Below are 27,434 nucleotides of genomic sequence, written 5' to 3'. Positions count from 1 at the left end.
TGGTCTTTCGTGGATCCGATTGGATTCAACTACCTTCAGATTACTCGAGCGCCTTGACTACTGAAGCACGATTACTACGCAGCAATTAATTCGTCTTTTGTTTATTTACGAGTATAATACACGCGCCGTATTTGATTCAAAATAGAGAAGTTTTGTATTTTGTTTTTAAAAAATCTGTAATGTTGATAATTTAGTGAATACAGTGATATAATGCCCTCCGAGTCCTCAATTACATATTCCTTTGGTTTGCCAATCAATCTATTAACAAGCTACTGAATTGAGCGAACAGAAAGGCTCTTTCTTTAGGCGAGCCGGAAGAAGTGATGCTTTAGATAAGTGGTTAGCGTTAAAGTTTCGTAATCCGGCAACCTGTATTCGTTTCCCACTTTCGCCGTTTACATTTTTTAAATTGTTTCATTTATAAGGCTGAGCTCCAGTTGGATGCTGCTAAATGAAAGATAATCTCCAGTGGAGAAATTTAGTGATGATGTAATCCTGAAAATAAAGGAAGAAGAATGAATGGAGAAAAAGAGTTATAAAGTTAATTCTGTTACTGGTTCTACATTTGATATTAACCGTTAATTTCGTGCGTTTTTAAATTGTTGTTTATTGACACTATATTATCATCTTTTCTCCTTGTGTATCAATGTGTAAATTTGCAAAAACATAAAATAAATCACGAACCCTCAGTTATATTTGCAACCTAAGGGGAAATACGCTTAGTACGGATAAGTACTCGTTTAAACTCGCGTCCTCCTTCTGTTATCGAATTTTGCATATTTAATATTTGCAAATAAATTACTGCATAACAATATTTAGCATTTTCAAAAGTCATTTAATCAATAATGAAATCAGACAGGTTCTTCTATCGAAGTAACATTACGTATCTTTAGTAGCGCCGGAACCTAGGAGGTCAGGCTCTGTTAGACCCCCAAAATTTTCATTAGGGGCTGGGCTCTTTCCAGGCCCGTAGCCAGCCGAAAATGTAAGGGGGCCCGGCTGAAGTTAGGGGGGCCCGATCCAACCATATGATAGTTCATCACCATATTATAGTTCATTTGCAAGCCTACCGTGAAACTTTTAGGAGGGCCCGCAAAAATGTAGGGGGGCCAGGCCTCCTAGACCCCCTGGATACGGGCCTGCCTCTTCCCCTCAATGATCAATCCATACTTTAATTGATTTGCAGGTATGACTACTGTTAAAAGTTTTAAAACTCAGCGGAAGGCTTTGTGTTTACTTAAAAAAAATAAACTAACACATATACCGCATAATCTATTCGTATATTATTTGATACGCATATATGTATAGTCATTTGAAGTAACTTGACTTATTTATATATCCCTCATTTGAGTTAATTATAAGATTATTTAAGTATCATCGGCGCCTCTGGTGTCCGTATATATATATTTCTGGTACTGTGCTGTGTACTGTGAGTACAAGTAAGCAAAGTCTCTTTTTTGTCATTTCGTCAGCCAGCGTTTTGCCTCAGTGTTGCACAAAAACACTCTTTACGATTTGTTCTTTTAACAGGTGGAGGCAACTTCATGCTGCTCTTCTAGCTGCTCTACCAGGCGTAATTAATCTTGGAGCGGGCGTTAGTTGGTTTGCCTAACTCACGGATTTTGTACCTCAAGAATTCATGTGGCCCACTGTAAACTTGTGTCCAAAATTATTGTCGCGTGTCTATAAATATGTTGTTGTAGGAATATAATTTGATAACGAATTCGCCCGGTATTTCTTATAATGTTAGTATGTGTATGGTCGGCAAAGACATACGTGTGGAAAATTTCATGTCAAAAGAGCAGTAAATAACTAACTAACTAACTAACTCTATGGCCTATGGAACCCGGAGGTTCAGTGCCGCGTTCACAAAAGCTCTCCACTGACTTCTATCCTTAGCTAATTGCATCCAGTTTCTACTTTGTATTCCTATCTCTGCGAGATCCATCTTAATATTATCCTCCCATCTGCGCCTAGGTCTTCCTAATGGTCGTTTTCCTATGGGTCTACCAGTCAAGACTTTAAAAGCGTTTCTACTTTCTTCCATTCTAGCTACATGACCTGCCCACCTAAGCCTCCTAGACTTGACGACCCTAACAATGTTGGGTAAACCGTATAAACTATGTAGTTCCTCGTTATGGAGCTTCCGCCATTCCCCATTCTCGTTCCTCTTGGGTCCGAATATTCTTCTCAGGATCCTGTTCTCAAATACTTTCAGTCTATGTTCTTCCCTCAGAGTAAGCGACCATGTTTCGCAACCATACAGAACAACAGGCATGATTATCGTTTTATATATTTTAAGCTTCAAATTCCTCGACAGAATTCGCGACGACAAGAGATTTTGAACCGAGTAGTAACACGAATTCCCTGCTTTTAGTCGACATTTAATTTCTTCGTGAATATGATTTTCGTCTGTTAACATTGATCCTAAATATTTGAAAGTATCCACTTTATCAAAAGCATTATTTAATATTTTAACGCCTCCACAATTTGCCGTATTACGGTCCCGACGTACTTCCATGTATTTAGTTTTCTCTGCATTTACTTCTAAACCCATGTCCCTGCAAGCGTTTAATAAGATCTCTGCATTTATTTCTACTGTTAAAAGAGCAGTAAATAAGGTCAATATAACGAAAAAACTTTCTTGTCCATTTAGCAACATTTTGTTTTCTCATTCTAATTTTCATGTTTATAATTCTTTTCGTATGAAATTTACCACAAATATACATTTCACGAATATACACATAGTATCAGTATTAAAAGTACCCTGCAAAATCATTATCGAATTATATTCTTACAAGAAGACATGCTATAGATATGCGACAATCATTTTGGACATGAGCGTACATAGAAAATAGTGACGGTATTTCTGTCCATCCAATGTAGTGCCATCATCACATTTGATAATACTACACTTTTGTTTCCTCCTTCTCCATTTTTGTTGACTTCAATTGCTGTGGCATTTTTGCGATTCTCTCTTTCTGCAGCTTTTCTATGTATTAAATTTCTTTTAAAAAAAGGAGAGTAAAGAATGTCAATTATCGATGAATACAATACGACTGTTCTGGAGATAAGGTTCCGTGAGTTCAATCACTACTGCCTCGCAAGATAAAATTCCTTGTGTATCTGCCTGGTCAGGTTTCTTTCCTATATAGGTGGAACATTCTAACAATATCCAATAACAGACTTACATATTTTTTATAAACTTTGATTCCAAACCGGTCATTTTTCTATGGATTGAACTGAATGTAGCACAGCATTTTCATGGGAATAGTATACGTCTCTGAAATTTTGTTTCAAGTGATACAAAACTGTTCCTATTTTCCTGGTAGATTTTAATTTTTAGTGAAATTTAAGAATTTGGAAAGAGAGACGAATCTTTTAAAAGGCCCTATTTCAGAAACGAAAGAAGTATACAAGCATTTACGAATGCTTCAGTAGGATTATTATTATTATTATTATTATTATTATTATTATTATTATTATTATTATTATTATTATTATTATTATTATTATTATTATTATTATTATTATTATTATTATTATTATACTTGGGTCATGAGGACACGTAACGTAAGGTAAGCTTTGATGTGATGCTGGGTAGGAAAAATACAGCTTTCTTTAAAAAAAAAAAAAAAGAACAAAACACGTGTTTAAAACATGAAAAAGGTGTTCAAAATGTTTTAAACGTGTTTTAAAACAAACACACACAAAAAAAAACATGTTTTAAACATTTTGAACAGTGTTTTAAACATTATTTTAAACATATTTCAAAATCGTTTAATAACGTATTTATTAAGACTGTTTTGCTCTTGCAAGTCATCTTTTCATTTATTTTATTCTCGTTAAGATTACTCTGTTGAGTACAGAATATTTCAGAATAAATTAGTAATTCTCTACTTATTTAATATCACGACTCCCTTTTATTACATCCTCTTGCCAGTGACTCTCGTATCTTCTTGGTTGTAATAAGCTTTTTAGGTAGATTTTAAAATCTACCTACTATGGAGATTTCACACATTCTATCAATATACATGGCAAAACAAAAGTCCTCACCATTCTTGTGTGTTGAGAACGGGTTGAGGGAGAATGATGAAACTTGAAAGTGGTCTGACATCAGATGGTGCTATCAAGCATCATGGCAGACATCTTTGCTTGGTATTTGAAATTTCAAATGCAAAGGGAGTCACGTTACTTGTTCTAAGGTTACAATTTTACCAGAAATACGGTTGTGCTGTTATTTTAGCCCCAAAAACAAGTCTTTTCGGAGTTACCGCTTCTGAAAATTTTCTAGTTATGCCTTTAGGGGCTATGCTTGTGTTTCGTGGATGCGGATGAGATTTTTGTTGAGAAATTTGATTACTATTTCAGAACATGATGCTAATATTTTTTTAGAAAAATAATAAATTTTAGAAAAGTAATGTTTGAAGCATACTTCATGTTGTGCTAACTTTAGAATAGTTTTTGGAAGCCTATGTAATTGGTTGTTTTTTGAGTCAATAATTTATTGAAGAAAGGTAATATTTGAAGTGTTCAGAGCACAATGGATGCAAATCCATTTTCAATAAAGTTCAGTTTTGCTCAGCAAATGAATTCTATTTCAAAACGTAATATCTTCGCAGTCGAGTTCAAAACAAATATAATTAAAACCATGTGAAAAGGAGTGGAATATTTTCATAGGACAGCCGCTTAACAGGGGCGTCAGTGGGACTGGAGGGCAACCGCTCCCATTCCCATCGTGAATTTCAGATTTTGGGAGCAGTAAGGAAGTTTTGGAAATCTATTGATAAGCAAAGTCCAAAAGAACAAGCTTGAGGTCCTTACACCGAATAAATACGGAGAACATAAATGATTAAAACTGAAAAGTTGGTTAGGCCCAATTTCCAGAATTCTAAGCAGGCCCGAAACTCGAAAGTAGAGCCAGCTTTGGAATCCTTGAGATAAATATATATATATATATGTATGTATAGATAGATAGATAGATAGATAGATAGATAGATAGATAGATAGATAGATAGATAGATAGATAGATAGATAGATAGATAGATAGATAGATAGATAGATGTAAGAGAGCAATATAGGCCTACGGCTTCTTAGCCAATGTTAATAGCTCCTTAGCCAATAGCTCCTTACGGCCAATGTTAATGGATTATAACTGATCAAAATCCGTATTTATTCTTTAAGGACTTCAAATTTTTTTCCGTTGGACTTTGCTCAGCAATAGGTTTCTAAAACTGCATTACTTCCTAACCAATAACTTCCTTGCACTTAGTCCTCTCTGCATATTATTTTAAACAAATATCCGCATGTGATCTTTAACAAATTGTTACGTATTCTACGTTTTGCTTGTCCTTTGACTTCGAAAAGAATCACTACGGTTGCATAAAAAATCCACTGGCCATTCTCTAGCATAATATATTTCATAACATATACAAAACACTAATAACCCACACCATTACTGAACTCAATATATTTATCTAGCACAGTTAGTTTACCATTCTTCATATCTCGAACTTTTTGTGTGAATTCACAGCTCAGTTTCGCAACCCTTTTGTCCTCTTAAAGTACTTGTTTGTTTCTTTTGTAAACCTAAACTATATGGCCTGTTTCTACAACAGTGTAATCCCTTTTGTATATTCATTCTACCTATCAAAAAATCCTTTCTCCATCACTTTCTTTCTATTTTTTCTTCCACTTCATATTTGAAGTGCTTACAGAACAATTATATCAATTTCCTTTATTTTTTCATAATAGTTTACTTCTACGTGGTTGGTATTACTACAACGTATTGTTATTGTTTCAAAAAAAAAAAAATATTTTCGAAGATAGGCTGTTTAATATTCGATTGCTTGGATGAAATAACACCATTATCATCGACAAAAACAGCTTTATTTCAGTACTTGAATCATTTTATGGTCATTTCCATATGGAACAATACAATGGAATGTGCTTTTCTGCCCTCATAATGTCAAATGTTATGAAAAGAAGAAATATCGAACAGGAAGCGAGAAATTGTAATATAAAGAACCGCTTTCTTGTTCCTCTTTTGAAAAGCAGCTTATATAAACGACCAACCGTCGTTTTTGTAAAACGTGCCTCATTTGTTCTCCCTTTCTTGTAAGCCATCTTTTTTTATTTAACTTTCTAATATTTTGTTCATATTTTTCTACGATTTACCAATTCTGTACCTCCTTTCGTATAGTCTATAATATGACTCCTTGTCTTTGCCTATTTTCCTTCGTAATTTGTAATTTAACTTGCTACATATTTTTCCTTTCTCGGTAATAGCCATTTAGAATCGATCATTTTCCTTATTTTATTCACATTTCTTCAGAAATTCATGGTTTCGCGTTACTATTTATCGCTTAGCTTAATGTATGCAATGCTTTAGGTCCTTCCAATGCTCATCGGTTCGTGTCCGTATTTCTTCTGAATTTCAATAAATTGTCTACTTTTTGAATTTATATAAATTGTCTACCACGTCATTCAATATTTTTCAACTGTTAAAAAATATTTTCTTATATTTCAACTATTCTGAATATGATTCCTGTGTAGAAATTTTCTCCTGGCTCATTTTTTATTTGAATTTCTGCTTGCACAGCACCGAATTAGGATCTGAAGTATCGCAGCCAGAAGAAACTAGTCCTGAACTTGTTCTGGAATCTTACTTGATATCCTAGAATTCTACTTGTCCTGGAATCCTGGAGAAATCTTGTCGTGGATCTACTTAATATCATCTTAATACCTTCGAGGTATAATTTCTCTTTTGTTGAATGAACCTATAGAAGCTGGTTTCTTGGTTAATATAGAGTTAGTCTTATTTATCTTTAAGTTATTAACCCATTGGCATACACAGCTGTTTATGAAACAGTAGGGCTTTTCAAATCAACTTTCGTGGCGGGAAAAAACAGCGTCGCTACTGACGTCTCCATTAACCCCCCAATCAACCGATTACCAAATCGATTAGTACACATAACCACTTCAGAGATAGTGGCCCCGCGTAGCGTAGTCGCTAACGCTCTCACCTTCTATGCGAGCGGTCCCGGGTTTGATTCTCGGTTGGGGCACTCGGTCGAGAAGGTGTGAAAAGGTTTTTCAGGCCATCCATCCTGAATGAGGTCTTCGTCATTCACACCAAGCAAATGCCAGGGTAGTACCTAACTTACAGTTCCCAGGCCGCTTCCTTCCTTCCCCAATCCTTTCTTCCTTCCCTCATAGTGTACTCGCCAAGAGACGTCATCCCTCATACGTGACGGGCTAAATGGCCTTAGATGCCGAAATCCCAGAAATCTAAATCCTAAATCCCACTTCAGAGATAAAACCACTACCAGAGCACAAAAGACTTATAATATGTATTATAATCAATAAATATTAAATTTTCATTAATAAAATAAATACAAACATTCAAAATTGCATTTTCGCTTAACTAATTAATATTTATAGATCCACCATGTTTTACAAAAATAGTATGTCAATGAGTTTTTGTTTGGTCAGATTTTGGATTAGATCGAAAACTAAAATGAGCGGCAAGCAAATAAGAAATTAAGTACTGAAATACGTAAGGATTTAAAAATTAAATTTATTATTGAAATCAATACTTATATATTGTATTTCCAATACATTAAAAGTAACGCAAAACTGTCGTAAATTTATGTATAGTTTGACATATTTTGAGCTGTGAAGTACCTTAATATATCGCATTTAGAGAATAGTTTAATAGACATAATAAATCACTTCTTCGAAACAATCTGTGTTGTGAACATAGGAAGTATTAACTATTTATTGTGTGACATATAACGTTGAAAATTCTCAACTTTTATCTCTGGAACATTGAAAAGCGTCTTCCAGTGATAAAGAGTATCCTGCTCCGGTGATGTGGATTCTGTTCTGATATTCACTGACCGTAACTGTGAGCGCGAAAAGGGAATAGGATAAGGAAGGTATGAAGAAAAGTCTAAAGGAAAAAATAAAGAATCGAAAAAGATTGGCTACAAATCTCTACCTTTCGGTCAGAGAGAGCTTAAGAGTAAGGAGCAGAGGGAGAATTCCTCATTGAGAATCTGATGCAACCCGAGTTAAAAAAAAATGTTTCAGTAACCTTTGTGAGTGCACTGAGAATTGCTGTGAGAATGTATTGGTCACTTTTAAATACCAATAAATTTCTGTATTGTTTAGAATTAGAAACTCTCCACGTTTTAATTAAATTTACTTAACCCATAGTAAAAGCAAGGAATAAGTTAATTTTTTTCATCATTCGAAAGAAGTGTTTTCAAATTCGTTAACATAAAAATAAATTCATTTATTGTCAATAGTGTCTGAAGAAAGATATGTTAGATATCCGAAACCGTTACAAATTATAATTTAAAATAAAGTGGATTTTCAGCTTTGGTCAGTGTTTCTTTTGTTAAAATAAAAATAAAATTCAATATTTTGATCCAATTATTATTGTGCGAAACTGACAATAATTTAAATTATAATCTTATCCAGAAAGTTACTTTGTGGCTATGGTATTTTAAGTAGCTATCAAATATATTTATGGCTTTTTACTACAAGTAGAATTCTAATGCAGTAGAACAACAGATTTTTCAAGTATAAGTAAAACAAGAGAGCTCTTAATACATTGCTTTTTACGTGATGAGTACAACTTCATAGTTTCTGTACGTCAAGGATAATGTAGGAACGATTATAATTCCAGCAGGATAGCGCACCCGTGAGTCTAGCAGGTTTTTTTTCGGTGTTCTTTGGTTCGGTAGTACAACGAAAGTATGGTTTTCGCAACAGAGCCACCATGTAACCTAGCGTCATTACTTCGTCGATGCCAAATAGCACAATATAAACAGATGACTGCATTCCAACAGGAACTCATAGTCGGCTTACGGAAACAGTGTGCGCTTTCTTTATCATATAGTGTAATGATAAGTAATTTTTATATTCACATTCACCTTTCTCTTTCTCTCTATCTATCTATCTAGCTAGCTAGCTACTTGATCAAAACTTCGCCTGGTCGAAAACTCTTCCCCCAAAATCTCGTTGGGCCAATAACTAAAACATCGCCACCGAACACCTCGCGTCCCAAAATATCGCCCGGCCTAAACTATGCCTTTAAGACCAAAACCAAAGATAATTATTTTTCTTGTATTGAAGTCCTGAACACGTATGTGAAGTTTGTAGGTTGTTTTATTCAGCGTAGTTACCGAAGATTTCAAATCCAAGTATTCGAGATTGTGGGTTTATTTCACATGTACGTATATGTCTATTCATTTTAAACCCGTCCATATTTTTACGCTTCTAATCTGTAAACATGTTACTTAAGCCTCTTCTCATTATTATTATTATTATTATTATTATTATTATTATTATTATTATTATTATTATTATTATTATTATTATTATTATTATTATTATTATTTGTAATATGGAATTGAATATTAAGAAACTCATTGGATAAATTTTATGGACAGGTTTCATCCCGCAATGTTTGGCCAAGCGAAATTTTGATCCATAAGGTTTTGGAAGCGAGGTTTTGACCAGGCGAGATTTTGGCCCACGAGAGTTTGGCCCGCAAGATTTTGGGACTCGATATTTAGGCCGCAAGATTTTGTCCATATCCCTTCTTGACTTTCCCTTATTATGTCTTTCCATCTTTCTCTTCTTCTCTCTCTCTAGCCATCTTTATCTTCGTCTCTTATTTATTGGCTCTCTCTCTCTTTCTTTGCGCTTGTGCGTGTTCCAGAGTAAAACACCGAGCAGTTTTGATGACCTGGTGACTAGCCCTAACCCAAACAGAAGCGTTTCGTGGCCAAAACTTGACTCTAATGACCCGATCAACCCGGTCTGGAAAATCTAATTAACTGGAAATTTTCGTGCTCCCATTTCGAATTTTTCGTGCTCTAGGGATAACATCTTCAGTCTGGTCACCTCTGAAAGAAATACTGTTTAAACGCAAGGAACTAAGTAAAATATCTTGTTTGTCCTCCGGGTTACCGAGTCTCAATAGAATCATCGAATCAGTACGGGTTTGAATTGTCGACCCAGTGGAGATTTCTAACCTAATCCACATCGCCCGACTGACGTGATGACCCATTTAAGCTCTCTCGTGTTTATTCTATCTGTTCGGATTGAAACATTATTTGTAATAGGAGAAATCAAGAGTGGATGTTCAGAACAGATAAATCTTCAGAGATGACTAGAAAATGGTCCCTTTTTGGTTATTTCTAGAGAAGCTTTTATTTATATTATTTTGACACAAATTCGTTTCCATCCTGTAATTCAATGTATTTTATTCAGGTTAGGAATGTGTAAAATGCCTATTACGTCTATAAGGAACATCCAATTTTCTTTTTGAACACTTGTAACTTTTCATTATAATACAGTTTGGATTTCTAATATTGTTTTTTTTTTCTGATAGAAATTTAGCAGTAAAATAGTTTTCATTCTTTCTCTTTTGTTTGTCTGTTCAGTTTGCATTAGTAATCTGGAATGGAAGGTATGACTAACGCTACCTACTGGGTTTATTATAATGTATTTCTGATCAGTACGTTCAATGAATACCACCGAATTTGCAACTGAACCATGCACAAACAAAGCATGTCTGTTACATTTTGACATTATCCGACGTGTCTCAAAACTCTAAAATTCCACTGGAATTTGAGTATTTAATTTGACCACCAAGTTTGGGCTTCATTTTGAAAGTGACTTCATGAATTTTAGAGAATTTTTCAAACATTCTGTATATATTCGAACAGCTCTGCAAACATATAAAATTCAAATGTTAATTCTATATTACTGTTGAATGTCTGGAAACGGAACTTTATAATGTTAGGTTCTTTTTTAACTAGGTTTGAATTCCATATTTTCATCTATGCTCTTCCATATTTTCATCTCTTCTTCTTCTTTTCTCCCTTTTTGTCTGTGACTCACTTCTGTACCTCTGTCTAACAGACATCCATTGATTTCAATTTTTCATTGTGTGTGTTTAAATTTCTCCCTCCATCAATTGATGAATCTTGTTTCGTTTCGTTTTTATTCTTTCTAAGGGATGTTTATTTTGACATTAAAATTGTGCTTGTGTCTTTTGCTGATTTTAGTATGGGAGAGGCGAAGGAAGGGGAGAGAGATCTTTTTACCAGACAAAAGAAGGTGTCAATTGGATGGCCTAGCTGCACGGCGTTTGCTGTAGCAATATTTTTGACGCAGAGTGTACCAATTTCGTTATCCTAACATGTAGAACTTGTAAGGTTTGGATTTTTGGTATATATTTTAAATCTCCTGCTTTTCCTTTACAATATGCGTTTCAGTGAAAGTAACATGATTTTAGAAAACAGGTCAAGAATAATACTATGTTTAAGTATTTAAATTAAACGCTTCATTATTTTTTTTCCCAGAAGATGAGAGAAGCAACGTTGATTTGAATGTTGAGAAAAAATAGAAATTTCCCCTTACTCCCCTCTTTCTATAAAATCTGAATTTTTAAAAACGCTGAAACAAGTGTGCAACTATTTTTAGTTAAGAGTTTAGGCTACATACCTAATTTTACATTAGGTATTTTCGGAATAAATAGTGAGAAATTTCAGTACTATAAGAATAGCTCCCGTTAGGAGCTCAATTAATGAACCCGTTGAAACAGTTTAAATACCGAATTTCGTGTCTCCAGCTTAAACGAATACTTACAGTTGGGATTCTCTAAATAATAATTGAAAAATTATATTATTCTTGAGAAATTGTCTCCTATTCCCCCTTTAGGTGCGGAATTTCAAAAACACTGAAACACGTGTTACAGTTATATCTAATGGTAAATTTATGCCGATTCTCATCCTCCTAACTTCAGGCTTTCATGAGATACTCTATTCTTGGCACACACAAAAAGAACCCATCTTTACTCCCTCACCCTTATCCTTAGGACAAATATTTCTGACAATCTTACCTAATTTCTTACTTTCGTGATAAAAGCATTCTATACAAATATTACATTCCTAACCATATTAGTATGGTCTGGATGATTATGAGCGATTTTCTTATACTATTATATAGTAATATAAAATATATAATATTGAATATCACAAAATAGAAAGCTTTCTATGAAACTGTACTATTTGAAACACTAGTCAACAACTAGTTAAACATTGAAATAAATATTTTAGATATTCAAAAGAAATATTATTACCTTGAAAATACGTTAGAATTTTATTAAATTACGCTGCTAAAAATGAATGAAAAAAGACAAATGAAATGAAATGAAATCTTTCAGTTTAAGTCCCACAATTATTTCCTTTAGACTAAGGGAGACGGATGATTAAAGCAAGTGAATAACTATTGAAGAGTTGGTGAAATTAAATCTTGGGAAGAAACAAGAGTAACCGAACAAAACGCAAGGACACCATGTTGTCCACCTCAAACTTACTTGACCGGGGATCGAACCAGGTACACCACACAATAGATGTAAGTGCTCTACCACTGAAATGAAAAAAAGGTGTTTATTTTTATTTTTATTGTATAGTATTGTATTGAGGGAAAATTGTGTATTGTTATACAGGCTTTCCCGTCATATCTATTCCTTCTATCAATACGAAACTTGATACAGTCATTTCCTACTCCCTATAGTATTTTTCGAGATACATTTAGATTATGTGCTTTTACCCGGGACCACTCCAGAGGGGTCCAAAGTTGATGGGAGGGATTTCTGGAGGGAATTTACCCGACATTCTTTCAATTTTTCCTGTTCAAGTACATTATGGGCTCCAATACATAACATCTCTAGAAAGCTTGTTTCATGCTGAGGAGAATGAAATTATAAACCATGACTTCCCAATGAACAGTGTTGATGCAATAGATATTTCATTGCGAGTCTACGATTTTCTTTATACTAACAAGGTTAATGGGTCTCAGGGACTTACTCCGTTGTCCCTGGCACCTAATTTTTTGTGCATGAACGTATCTTTGTTATGTTTATCGAATGGACTAGGTTTGATTCGGATGCACTAAGAAAAAAATGTGGGCTACATGAGTAATTCCTGTAGATTTGGACTTACCGTACCGCACACGTATAACTGAAAACGCATGTTTTACAATACTTTCCCTATAATTGTTCCATCTATACGTAGTTTGCGTATGAAACAATATAGGCGGTCAGAATCTTACATAAAAATTGACGTAGGGGACGCCGGAGTAATAAAAGAGAAATGAGGTAATAAGAGACAAAAAAAAATCTAGCACTTGTATTGATTTCTTGAGGAACTAGAAAAAATATATGTGATAGTACTAAAAAAATGAAACCTGCATAATTGTTGGACGTTAAACTGAAAGATTTCATTTCGTTTCATTTTGTTGGTCGGTATATTTGGGTGTATATTTCTGTTTTAAAAAATGAATGAAAAGTAAACGAAAAATAGAAGCAAAAAGCGAATAAATAAAACAAATGTGGTTCGTAATTCCTTTAATATAGCTGAATTATTCTTACTATATAACTTCTGTCATAATTATTGGACACTCAACGAACTAAGGGAAAATTTGATAAGAAAAGGGAAAAATTTGTGTCAGTCGATGGAAATTTTCTTAACCTACGAACACTGTATCTAAGGGCAATGGCTATGTAGCATACGGATAATGTATGCTCCGTAGTGATTTGTGTAGTAAGCTAGAGGATACCATATATTTGTTTCATATATCGCTGTCCGGATAAGGGATTTTTCTCAGTGTGTCCGGATGACATGTTCATGTTATTTCATTGTAAGAATGGTGAACAAAAATGGATGCTTGACTAACTTCCCACCTTGGCATCTGGAAAGCACCGCTTAAACGACAAAATCGTCCAAATCTTAATGGAATCCTCAGAATTCACCTTGTACTGGATGGAATGTTGAAACAAATGTACGGTTTAAGATTACTGGACTCCAAATTTTAAGGAACTCACCAAAGAAAATATAGATACTGTTATATAACACGATTTAAAAAATAATGTTCAACACAGAAGTTTACCATATAAGATTAATCAAAAGAATATAAGGACACTGTTACTTTTAAAAGAGTGAAGAAATATTTGTTGGGAATGAAACAATGTGAATGCTAAGTTACAAATTAAACTTATCAAAATTAGTTCCTGGCAAAATTATGGAACGTTTAACAAACAACTTATGTGAAGTGATGATTAATGAATAGATCCAAAGGGCAAATAAAAATTAATTAAAAGCTTGGTATTATGTTTTTGAAGACAGGTTTTTCACGCAAAATCTCAAGAAGCAATAGTCCTTGCAGGTTAAGCCAAAGTGTGATCTGGAATTGCCCAGGAAGACAACAGAGTCAGATAAAGAATACGGAGCAAAGCGGAATAACAAAGTAAAGACACCTTGCAAGTATCCGACAGAATGAGAAACGTGGGGGAGGGGAGTAGACATCGTAGGATATCTTGAGACGATCAATATTTAGATTATTAGTAGCCGTGTAGAGAGGTCTTGGTACTTGTGTTGAAATTAGGTTTTGTGATTTTTTTTCATTAATGAATTGAGTATGTATATATATATATATATATATATATATATATATATATATATATATATATATATATATATATATATATATATATATATATATATATATATGAATTTATGAATTTTGAATCAATTTATATGGTTCTGTTTCGGAACTAATTAGGTGATGGTCATAAAACATGTATTCCTATTTCGAAATGAAAACCACAGATGAACTATTTAAGTTTATGTGTGAAATGGTGTTTATTATATTTAGTTCTGAATTTACTGTTTCCAGTGTGATACAATTTTCTTTCTCTATAAACAAAAGTAAAGCAATTTTCTACAAAACTTGGAAGACTGTACTGTGATCGCTGGATTTGCTCAGAAGCTGTTAATAAAAGAAATGTTATATTGGAAATGTTATTTCTTTGGTCCACGATCACAGTACATAAACGTTACAAGGAATTAATAAAAGTGAAATAGGATTCAACATCAGAAAATGCTAGTAATTTTCGCACTCATAATAACACACCATGGTAGAAATTTTTGGAGTGTTCCAACCTGAGTAATCCCCTTATTTAACTTTCGTCACATTCTAGGTACCAATGTAATACATCGATTCACTAGCAGAACGAAACCATGAAAAATAGTAAACTCTTGAGCGACCGCACTACCAATTTCACAGTTGGAAAATATATATTTAGAAAAAGAGGGAAACGTAGCAAGAGGATGTGGCAACGATTTCTCTTGCGACCTGGCAACTGCAGTGCGTGTTATCGAGTTTTGCAGGGCCGTTTATTAGCGTGCAGGGGCAGCCGCTATCAAGAGCTCCGCGACTCCAAAGTAAACTGGTCGAGATAATGGAGCTACAACTGGATTACGTTTTGTAGCAACAAAGTCTCGCTTTTTTCTTTCTTTTTTTTTTTTCATTTCCTCATTCTTTTTTTTAGCAAACCACAACATAGCCCGCGCTGGGTTTTTGGTTCAAACGCGTGTGAAAAATATAAAACACTCTTTTGGGTCATTACGGTCTTCCGTTTTTAAACCTTTTTTCACTTCATAGCTCCCGTGTTTTACACTTTGTTTCAGAATGGCAGTGCATCCGCCGCAGAGGAAGCACATGGACTTAATTGCTGCGAACACCTTAAAAGGTGTTGGAAAATAAGGTGGTTACAAGCAATTACACTTCTAAGTTTCCGAGCCACACATAGTACTCATGGGGGTTGTTGCTCTGACCCACTTCCATAACTAGGTTAATGGTACATTTAAATGAAATAATTAATTATGTGTAAAGTGTACAGAACTAATACAGAACGTCTGTTTTATAATACTTTTCTATTTCTATAAATTAAACCAGGAAATTTGTCCATATCCATTTGTGTTCTTTGGTTCATTCGCTTCATCTCGTCGTTTACTTCACCATAATTTGTTACATAATCTTGCTGTTTTAACGATTATAAGAAATACTCATTAGAGATTCAACAACTGCTGAAATTTGATCAATTTTACATGGCCTGCTTCCAACTAGACGAATAGTTTGAACCAATGATGTTGTAAAATACAGAATCTGCCTATATGTATTTTCATCCTATTAACTCGATGAAGCAAACAAAGACAAACGAGCATCGGTACGTCTGATTGGGCGGAGCGGGCAGAGTGGAGGTAACGAAACTGTGACGTATGGCTTCATGATTTTGCTGTATAGGCAGATTTTCTATTTTATAACATACTTGGTTCGAACAGTGCTTTTCGCACGTAGTATGGGTTATTCATTTATTTTGCGGGTTTAGCAGGAAAATTATTACGTACTCGGAAATTTTAACAGTGGAAGACTGGAAGAGAGTCTGCTAGAGTTTATTAAGGGTACAACATTGCCATTGGCCTGATGAGATTGGAGAAACCGGTCTAAAAAAAAAAATCTCACAAAATGGTCGCCTTGGAATTTGAGTCCAGTATTTCTAATTGCCAGGCAACGCTAATGACGTTTAATCATACGAATGATAATCGTTTCTGAATTTTATAAGGTGATGGATGATTGTGGGCCTTTTTTGATTTCAAAGATAAGGTAGATCATTAATCATAAAATGCTATTGTAACTTCTAAATTAGCAGATAGAAAACGCTAAAATTTCGTACCATGCAAATATCGAATAGAGACATTGTTTGGTATACTCTGTGATAATACCAGATTAACAGTGTTGCCAGCCCAACATCAAGTTATATTTTTAAATGGCACTACGTTAGACTATTTCATATTTCAAATTTACGTGTAAAATAAAAACCTAAAAGACCACACTTGTTTTGCAATATTGCAAACTAATGACGCTATAACATGACAAACATCGAAAAACAATCAAATTTTTTTTAGGGTTCTATGACATTAATAATGCAATCAGTGTTTCTTCCAGACGTGTTTTTGGGGTCCAGTGACTCCCCGAAGTTCTCAGAATGTTTCCCCGGAGGAGACCAATATAAAAAAATATATAAATAATAATAAATAGCATGGTACCAGCAGTGCCTCTCCGCATACTAAGTGTGCCTCCCGGAACATTTTTTTTTGAAAGAAACACTGAACGCAAATGAGACGGTCGAGGTAATGCGCCTCCAAAGTACCCTAGTGTCAAATACTACAATCATCATATGATTCTTTTCGAACAAATAAAAATCAAGTTACAAGAAATTGAAACTTGTCTCTTTTTTTTCAAGGGATTTTACTTCGAAAAGATGTTTAGATAAGTATCACATGCAATTGCGTAGAATGTTTTTAATGGACATAAAAATCATAATTTTGTTTACAGGAAGTTGATATCTCAAACCATTTCGGAGATATGAAAAAATAAAAATTTTATATATTGCTTAAAATGGTGTACCTAGGTATTTGTGGGAACTTTTTAAAACATTATAAGATTTACTTTTCTTCTAAATCATTATAAGAATACTTTCTGGTAGGCGTAATTACGAGTTCTCAAAATTACATAATTTCAGTGTTGCAAACTTTATCAATGTTTACCATGTCTCCAGAATGGCTTGAGATATCAAATTACTGTAAACGGCATTATGATATTCACATCTATTGAAAATCATCAATTTAATTGAATGAGGAAGGCTTACTTATCTAAAGAGTATTTTTAAATGAATGCTTTCGAAACAAATCAAATTTTCAATCTTTTGTAACTTTGTTTCTATTTATTCTAAATCATGGTCATACTATTAGACACCAAAGTGATTTGTATGTGCATTGCCCCATCTCTCCCACTTGCGTTATTACTGATGTAGGGGCCACCAAAATTTAGATGTTTGTGGTACCGTAACGTCCTTAGTTTGCAGCACTGAATAACACATGTCATGTTGTAAGTTCTTATTTAACATGTAAATCTGGAATCTATTATAACCTAATGTAGTGCTGATAAATAAATAAAACGTTATGTTAAGTTGGTAACATTGTTAATCTGGTGGTATCACAAACTACGTCAAACAATGCCCCCTTGGTGATATTTGCATGGTACAAAATTCAACAATTTTTGTCTATCAATTTAAAAGTTACAAAAGCGTATCAAGACAAGTGGTCCACCTCCTATCAATTGTATATATAAGCAGAGTATTTGGTAACAATTTAAAACTTTTAGGGAGTGATTCTGACACCAATCTAAGACATAAAGTATAGACAAACCTAACTAGAAATACTTTCTTTCGGCTCTATGGCTAGTAAAAAATAACTAGAGAAAATGCAAAAAAAATCCATAACTCGGGAACGGAATGTAGGATAGAAGTCTGATACAAAGAGACATTCATTATTTTTAGTCGTAGATGTCACTATTGCAAAATTAGATGTGATGCAGAGACGGCGCAAGAGTAGATCCTAACGAAATTAGGAAATTATTCGAGAATTCTACGAAATGTAAAGGCAGAAAATATTTATTAAAAGCACACAGAATACACGAGAAGCCACATGAAAACCAAATTCTGCATGCAGAGGAGTCTCCACAGAGGAGTGTTGGAGCAAGTTCAACTACACGAGAAGCCACATGAAAACCAAATTCTGCATGCAGAGGAGTGTTGGAGCAAGTTCAAGTAAAAAGATGTAGTAATTATTTTCATGCTTACATTCTAGTAGTGTACCAGTGGATATCAACCAAGCCGGCGCAAACGTTAACTTCAAAAAGAAGAAGAAAAATTGTAAGATCTTCCAAAGTATCCTGGCCATTGCTGGATAATTGTGAACAGTTTGCTCTGCATTGATGAAGTTCAGCACTGTAACGTTCCTTACCAGCATTAACAGTTTCTGGGGGTAGACTGAGGGTAAAATATCCTGTTTGTTGATCACAATGTCTCTAACTGTTTTCGATTGTTGTAGTCTATCGATTTGTTCATCAGAAGTAACAATCCGATCCAGAAATCTTCAGCGGTTATTCCATACACTTGGAAAACCGTGGTCCTCCAAACACAATCTTTATATGCCGGTAACTCATGTGGTGCCCATGACTTAGAGGCCTGCACGGGTCGGAATTTTTAGACCTGGCCCGACCCGGCCCGTAAATTTATAATGTGAGACCCGAGCCGAGTCCGAAATATGTTTTAGCATCTAGGCCCGAGCTCGGCCCGAACTCGTGTGATCATCAAATAAGTCCGAAATAAGCCCGAATTACAGAAACTTAATAATTAACGCAAAATTCTATTTTTATTTACAGCAAGTAGAGTTTAAGTTTGCAGTTGTACTTTAAACGTTTTCCAGAAAGAACGGTCCAATAAATATCGTTGTACAGTATATTTACAAAGTTAGGCCCGAGAAATATGGTTGTATACTTAAAAATTTACTGCCCAAGCCCGAAGTGGTATATGTTTTGCAGGCCCGAGTCCGGCCAGCTGGGCGAGTCGGGATTAAGCCTGCGAGTTCGGCCCGAGCCCGTGCAGACCTCTACCATGAATCACCTTACCGATTGCCCAGAGCCGCTGAACTACTTTAGCTAACTCGTTTGCAATTGAAAGATTACTTTTCCGAAAGTCTGCTTCAGCGGTGTGTTTCTGAGGAGTTCTGAGGAGTTGGTCTGTGGCCATGGAACACATTTATCAGTGCTGCATCGTTGACATTAAATTTTACAAACCAACAGCGACTAGTGCGTTCACTGACCATTCAACATCATACTACATGTGCAGAATGTCCCAGTTTGAACTCGTAAAGAAATGAACTAGCAATTGTATGTTCTTCATGCCACACTTTCACGCAACTTTCTTCAACACACTACTTCCTGAGTTACTAGGCATCTTAACCTGTTTTCTGAACATTTAAGAAGTGAAATTAGTATGCGTAACCTTGGTTGATCTATTAGTTGCTGTACATATGATAGTTTACTACCAAACGTAAAAACAAACATTTCAACTGGACCAATCCAATAGAATGTAAAGTAGAAACCAAAATGTTCATTTTATGAGTAATCAGGTTTTGCCAAACATAAAAAGGCAAAAATAATACATACCTTACTTCAGTGGTTCCCCACTCTTTTTGACTGACGGCACGCTTTATTGACTCCTGCGACATCGCGACACACTTACTTCATTAACAATAGTATAAATTATATTATTATGAGAATATAAGTTTCTACGAATTAGTGACTCTTTCTAGTACTGAGTATTGTTTGCTGCCATTGGAAACGTTAACGGTACAGTTTGCCTCAAAATTGATTTTAACAAATTAATAAAATTTCATAATTTTTAAATTCTAAAATTTCGCGACACACACTATTCTATAGGACAGAGTAATACAAGTGTGTCGCGACACACCTGTTGGGAACCACTGACTCCAAAGCAACGTTTCCCATATTTTACAAACATTTTGTAGCGACTTTTAATTCTCCGTGGCAGCTCATGAAATCAAAAATATTTTATAAAATATATTTTACTTATCATAAAAGTGAAAGGATAAATATCAATTTTATAAAACTAAATGTGTCATTTATGGCTGTAATGTTGCTATAAATGTAGATTTTCAAAAAATACCAGTTAAGTCCATTTTTATGAATTCAACACTCACCTAATGCATCTTTGAATCTAACAATTTCTTCCTATCTTTTGGTATTCTACAGAGGTCGACTCATTTATATTGAGCTCAATTTGAATGTGCCATTTACCTAGGAAATTCCGTGTTTCCACCACCTGATCTATAGGCCATCTCCACTAAATATCATCCGGCAACGCAGTTTCCATTGGAGGAGACCTTGTGTATTGTATCCCTCTCCTCTTTACAGTCTTTCCACAGCGGCCGGAGACGGTGCAGAATCGACGATGAGACACTGGCCACTTGAGAATTCCGAAATCGCATAGTCCATTGGGCTGGCATCTGAACTCTTAACAGGGATGTCACAGAAGAGGATTGCCAAAATTTCAGTTTCTTGTTTCATACAGAGAAATAATTCTAGATATGTTTTAGCCGTGTGACTGGAGCAGTTCAACTTGGTTCACGTCTTATCCGCTGGAATGCTGGAATTTCATACTAGAACATTTCAGTAAGAATATGAGTGTGGTAGTGCAGAGCATTGATTTGACGTTTTGCTCCACTTTTCGGAGACGTATTTTATCCCTATACAAGAAACCAGCCACAATCATAAACATTCTAGGAAACTCTCTGCGAACTGTCGGAAGAACGTACTTCGGCCCTTGCGTCAACACATCTGTACGTAATGGCACGAAATTTACCACAAGCTGTGGGGTAAATCCTCACCTCATCAAGAGTAACAACAAACGACACCGATCACCCGCGAGATGATGTTTATACAGCCTCCGGGAGTTCCTTTTTCGCTCAACCATATGACATGGTTTCAGAGCGTGTACACTGCTTCTGTGACCAACCGTGAGGTGTAAACTCCTGAGATGGCGCGGTTGGTTGTCGCCTGCGGTGTGCGGCACTTACTGACCATTGCATGCTGTGCGTAGAGATTTTTGTAGCTTGCCATAGGCCGAACCACACGAAAGAGCGGAAGAGTTCTCTTCACCGGAGGCTAATTTCTGGCTGCTCGCGTCGATGTGGTGGGACCAGAACTTTATGCCGCATATTTTTCTATAATACGATTCACAGTGGCTCAACCTACACACTACGAAAATTACACACTTGACACATTTCTACAATGTTCGACGCCGTGAACTTAGCGTTGGAAAGGACCACAATGAATCTTTTCCAGAATCCGTTCAAATTTCGGTGGTATCAGACCACCTTCGGCTACACTGCTCTACTGCATGACAAACGAGATATTGTTGATTGCCTCATGGCAGTCTCACGGCGGATGGATTGCGTATGTGCATACATTTGTACATTGACTTCGACTGGATATACAAATGATTCAAACTCTGTATTCTGCTGAATTGATTGAAGACTAGGTAATATTCATTACAAATTCACAGATATGAGCAATATGATAAAATAAAACGAAATGAGAATAAAATATTCCGAGGACGCACTTTTATCCTCTCGCGGCCCCCGGGATCCAGGAAACACAGATTGAGAAGCACTGGTATAGATGAACTCACGTCTGAGAAAACACAATTGCAAGTAATCCGAGGAAGCAATGTGAAGGGAAAGTTCACAAGAATACATACATTTAATTTGCATTACGCAAGAAAGCAAACAATGATAATTTAATCGCGGGCCGTAAATAACTATTAGTAACGTAATCAGCATAAAATAACTCTAAATGAAAATATGTGCGGTCATATGTAAAAGCTCGTTAAGTAAATGCAGTATGTGAAAAAATATGGTAGGCCTACTATTTACCCATAGTTTGTTCAAATTATAGTAAATGTTCAAAATGTTATTCACGAATCGTGATTTAAAGTACAGATAAACGAATCAATAACAGCCAGACTATATTCAATACGTTGGGATCCTCTGCACTATATTTTGACATACTGTTAGCGCACACAGCGATAATGCCAGCCACTAATTCTGCGGAAGAAGAAACGAATTACTGGTATGCGTCTCTTTCAGTTTTGAAATATTATATGGATGCAGAATCCTACTTTCCCCTTTGCAACATTTTAACTACTTTACCCCATCACACACATAAGCAACAGTACTTACCTAATTCTTGCAAAGACCGGATTTTTAGGTGCATACTTCAGTGCTGCTAACATCGCACTTTCGTATTTTGTTTTCTCTTCCATCAATCAGTTTCATCACAATTATTATAAAAAAAAACAACAACAAAATCTTTAATTTACGTCCTACGCATGTATCCTATAATCAGTAATAAAGCATATGATTAATGAAAATGAATGACTACGAAAAGCTAGGTAGAATGAGAATGTGGGAGCGAACGGAAGAACTCGGAGAAAACTCAGACACGACATTGTCCACCAGAAATTCTTATTACATTGGATGGAAGCAGGAAACCAAAGCACCATAAGTGACAATTGAGGCATCGTGGTCCTTGCAATAACAATTTGTTACATTGATACAGCCTACCTATTTATCACTAGTGTTCATCTCCAATCGTTGTTTCTCTACTTTCTCACATCAGTGGTAGAGCGTTCACCTCTGGTGCATGGGGTCTCGGGTTCAAACCCTGCTCCCGCCAAGTGAACTTTGTGGTGGACAAACACCGTGTGCGTGGGTTTTCTCGGGGTTCTCCCGTTTCCTCCCACTTTCTGCATTCCACCATTTCATTCATCACTCATCATCACCGTCTCCTTTAGCCTATGCGGCATAACCGTGGGACGTAAAACTCAAAGATTTCATTTCATTTTTTTTCTATTTTCTCACATTATTAGTAAACTTTCTTTTTCGAAACACTTCAATGGTTACTGTTCCGGATTTATAATCTTGTTTGTAGAAGACCTAATAAATATCCTTTCTTCTCTTTAAGGTTAACCCTTGAGCCTCTACTGCTCTACATCCACTGATACATTAGTGGCATCAAGGGTTGTAAATAATTGCTAAGCCTTTTCTATCCAACCTTGATCTGACACTTTGTTCTTGAGTTATGATTCATGATCTTTTTCAGCATCGTTCAATCAAATTTTAGGCTGAAAAAGCTATATATATATATAGCTTTTATATATATATATATATATATATATATATATATATATATATATATATATATATATCGCAGCTTCATCTTCTTAAGAAATTCTTAAGGTACTACAGTTTTGGTATAAATGTTGAGCCCCAGGTAGTATTCATAGTTTACGCTCCAAACAATTAACTAAAATAGATTCGATGGATAAGATTTCACCTAATTTTGATTAATTTTAAGGTTAAATACTAATTCATTTTGATTTTTCATTTCTAATGTCTATAGTAAGTGTCATTTTGGCTAGGCGAGATTTTGGTCAGTAAGGTTTTGAGAGGGGAAGTTTTCACCCGCAGAATTTTGTGCGGCGATGATTCGGCTGCAAAATTTTGTAAAATACTCTAATATTCACTTCCCAAGTCAATAGACCTTTTCTGTCTTTCTTATTATATGTCCCAAATGTTATTATCTTGTCAATCACTGACACTATATACATATCATTATAATTGTAAACTTCGTAATTAGTTACTTTTTATGAACGAATATAATATGTCGTTTTCAGTTCCACAGAGAAGTAGGAACACGCAGTTCGAAATGTAAACTGCATTCTTGCTCTAAATTTTACCACTTCAGGTTTCAGTGTTGTGAGATATCTAATATCTGAACACAGATTTCTATTGAGAATTTCTTTCGTTTTTGTAGTTTCTTCTGCAATTTCTTATTTTCAAATATTTTATCTCATTGCTCTTTATATTGTCAAATTAAAAAGTATTCGTTGAGAGGGAACTATTATCCCTTCTGCCCTAGCCTTGGATACGCCACTGCCCTGAACACCATTTAACCAACGGGAGTCTACCTTTATTTAGCAGTATTTTTAAAATTGCAGCTTCTTCAAAACTAAGACGATGAGTTCCCCGTATAAATAAATCAATAGGCTAAACAATTAATATGGTGCAAGTATCTAACTCCGTTAATTGTTATGGTAAATTTCTTTAAGTATACTTTATTCCTGTAGATAAACTATTAATAATGTGTATGTCTTAATTTTGCCATCAGCTTTAATAATTATCCCTCTGCTCCTCTCTCTTCCTTTCTTTCTCGACTGTCACGTGGAACAGAGACAAGCACGTTGAACAAGTATAAATCTGAAATCTGGAGACACACTTTTGGAAATTCACAGTACGACATCTGCTGGCCAAGGAGGATTTTTTTAAATACTCTACGCTTCTTTAGAGATAGGCCGTTGAGTTCATAAAATGAACGTAAGTAAATAAAAAAAAAACTCTTTTTGATGCCTAGATGTGATTTCTCAAACAAACAAGGCTATAGAGCTTGTCATGGTCGCAGTATATAAGGCGGAACAAATAGTCACATTATTTATGGAACTCAGTTCCTGCGGTAGCTGGCCTCGGACCTTGTTGCGACCGCATCATCTCATAAAGTACGCGTCTTGCAGTAAAAAAAAAAAAAAAAAACATACACTCCTATCTTCAGCTCGTAAAAGGATAAAATGCCTCATGCTGTGCTAGCTTTGACTGCTGCGAAAACGGCTGGAAATAACCGGCAACAGTCAAGATTGAGCTTTTGTACTGCGCGTGCTTTTCAAATGGAAATTCCACTTTTGTGTGCAATCTACATTGCAGGTGGTCATTTTTTTTTTTTTTTTTTTTACTCAGATAAAACAGCAATGTAGGAATCAGTATTATTTGACTTTCTTCTTTCAAACTAATAAAAAATCTGGTATTTACCAGATTTGAAGATTACCTCTTTTGTTTAGATAGGGCTATCTGTATTATAATGCCACTTCCAAATCCCAAACGTAATTATTTAATCCCACCTATTGTATTCTTTGGGATAACCGGGAACATTTTTTATATTATAACTGCTGCTACACACGCTTGATTTTTCTTTCTCTAGATTCTGTCTTCACAACAGCAGGAATTCGAGTCTTTTTATGGTATAAGTACTGATGTTATACGTACAAACATGAACATTTAAATGATTCATTGTGCATTTTATATACAATCTTAAATTAATTGCTACAAAGATCAACATATGATCTCTTGGTTCAAAACCGAAATGAATATATTACACCTTGTGTAATTAGCGTGCAGAAAATACTTTGACAACTGTATAATGGCGACTTAGCACAAGATGTACAGGATAGACAAAACTTTAAAGAGAAGATATTTAAAATCTACATAAAGTTGTTGCCTTCTTTAAATAAGTACCCTCAGTTATGTGTATATTTCATGCCCAAAAGTTCCTTGAATTGTTGTCTTTGTGAATAATTGCAATTGAGTGGAAAGAAAATTATGAAAATGTCTGTGGTGCATTCAGGATACATGGCAGCCACAGGCAGCATACTCGATGTCAGATGTTGCAGTAAGGCAACAAATCACCATAGCGGTAAATTAGCCAGCGAAAAAAATAACACCGCTTCACGTATAGTCTGGTAAAATTACAATATCGATAAAGGGTTAATTTATTTAACTCAGTAATGAATTTTCCAAATTGATTATTATTCCTTTGACACACCCGGGGAAACTTCTCGGACATGCTATTCTCCAATTAAAATTCTCTTGTTTCGGAATGGAACCAAGAATCCTTCGCACCAGATGAATTATTATCATTATTATGTTCACTATTTTGTTAAAAATGAGGAAGAATAAAATATTCACATTTGCTGTTTCTTTCAATTTTGATTCTGTAAGTGATCAATTTACAATCGTTCTCCTACTTCTAATATTACATGAATCTCCTAAGTACTAAAGATATTAATGTAAAATTATTTTAATTCCATCATTAATAATTTTATGTATTGCTACACGGAGAATTTATCAGCAATATGTAGTCAATTACTACGAAAGGTTTATGTCTAGTTCTCTAGCCCGACTATTGAATTTAATTTTCCGGCTGGATCACCTTATATTCCTATTGATCAGTGGATTCAACTTACTTGAGAATACAGAACAGTCATTAGGAGGATGGGGCATTCCAATTTATAATAGTGTACATATTAGGTTTTTATTATCTTCATTCATACTGATATAATATTTAGTTAGTAAATGGAATAAAATATAAGTAATAATTATTACAATATTTTGTCCGTTATGATATTTTAACAATGCCAAAGAGTTTAGAATATCAATTATTTGAATCGATGTAAATATATCCATGGTAAAAGAACGGATTTCGTATCTGTGTCTATGAAAAGGACACATTGCAAGAGATCGAAATAAATGAATGATATTTCCCAGTAACGTGAAATGATAAGGAAAAATATTTGCGAACATCTAATAAGGAAGATACATTCTTTTATTCTGTGAGTATTTCTCTGTTTAATTATTAAAGTATGTAACCGAATAATTTCTTATATTATACGTCTATTTTAACAAGTAAATTAAGATATCTGTAGAAACGAAATTTTTCGCAAAAATTTTGATATTTTGTAGCATTAGTTATCACAATTTTCGCATTTATGTCGCATTTATTTTTTAAATGTAGCACTTTGTTTTAAATATGGCATTTGTAAACAGTATAATTTTGGTAGTAAGGTGTATCTAATACAAAAATGAGAATATACCTTAATTAGGTGCACATTCTAGCTAATGTATTCACTGAAATATAGAAATTAATGCAAAATTGTAAACACTTCCTCCAACCTCATCCTTAGTTAAAGGATAATATACAGCAAGGATACATGAAGGATACGGCATATAAAGGATAACATTATCAATTCTTCTTTTAAGTTTGTTCTCCTGTCAGAAAAATAATATTGTGCCGGTGCTGGAAATGTACAATCTTAATAAAAAGTTTTTATTCCTTTGGATTTTAAAGAGAGTTCATGATTCTGTAGAACATAGCCGCAATTTAATACATAATTGAATTTGGCGAAGTAATTTAAAAGTTTACACAGTTATCTCACAATCTTATCCCTATGATTACACTGATACTTCACAATATTA

Source organism: Thermobia domestica, chromosome 2 (genome assembly GCF_964235325.1).
Source record: "Thermobia domestica chromosome 2, izTheDome1.hap1.1, whole genome shotgun sequence".
NCBI classification, from domain to species: Eukaryota; Metazoa; Arthropoda; class Insecta; order Zygentoma; family Lepismatidae; genus Thermobia; species Thermobia domestica.
Note: the sequence above shows the minus strand (reverse complement) of the source record.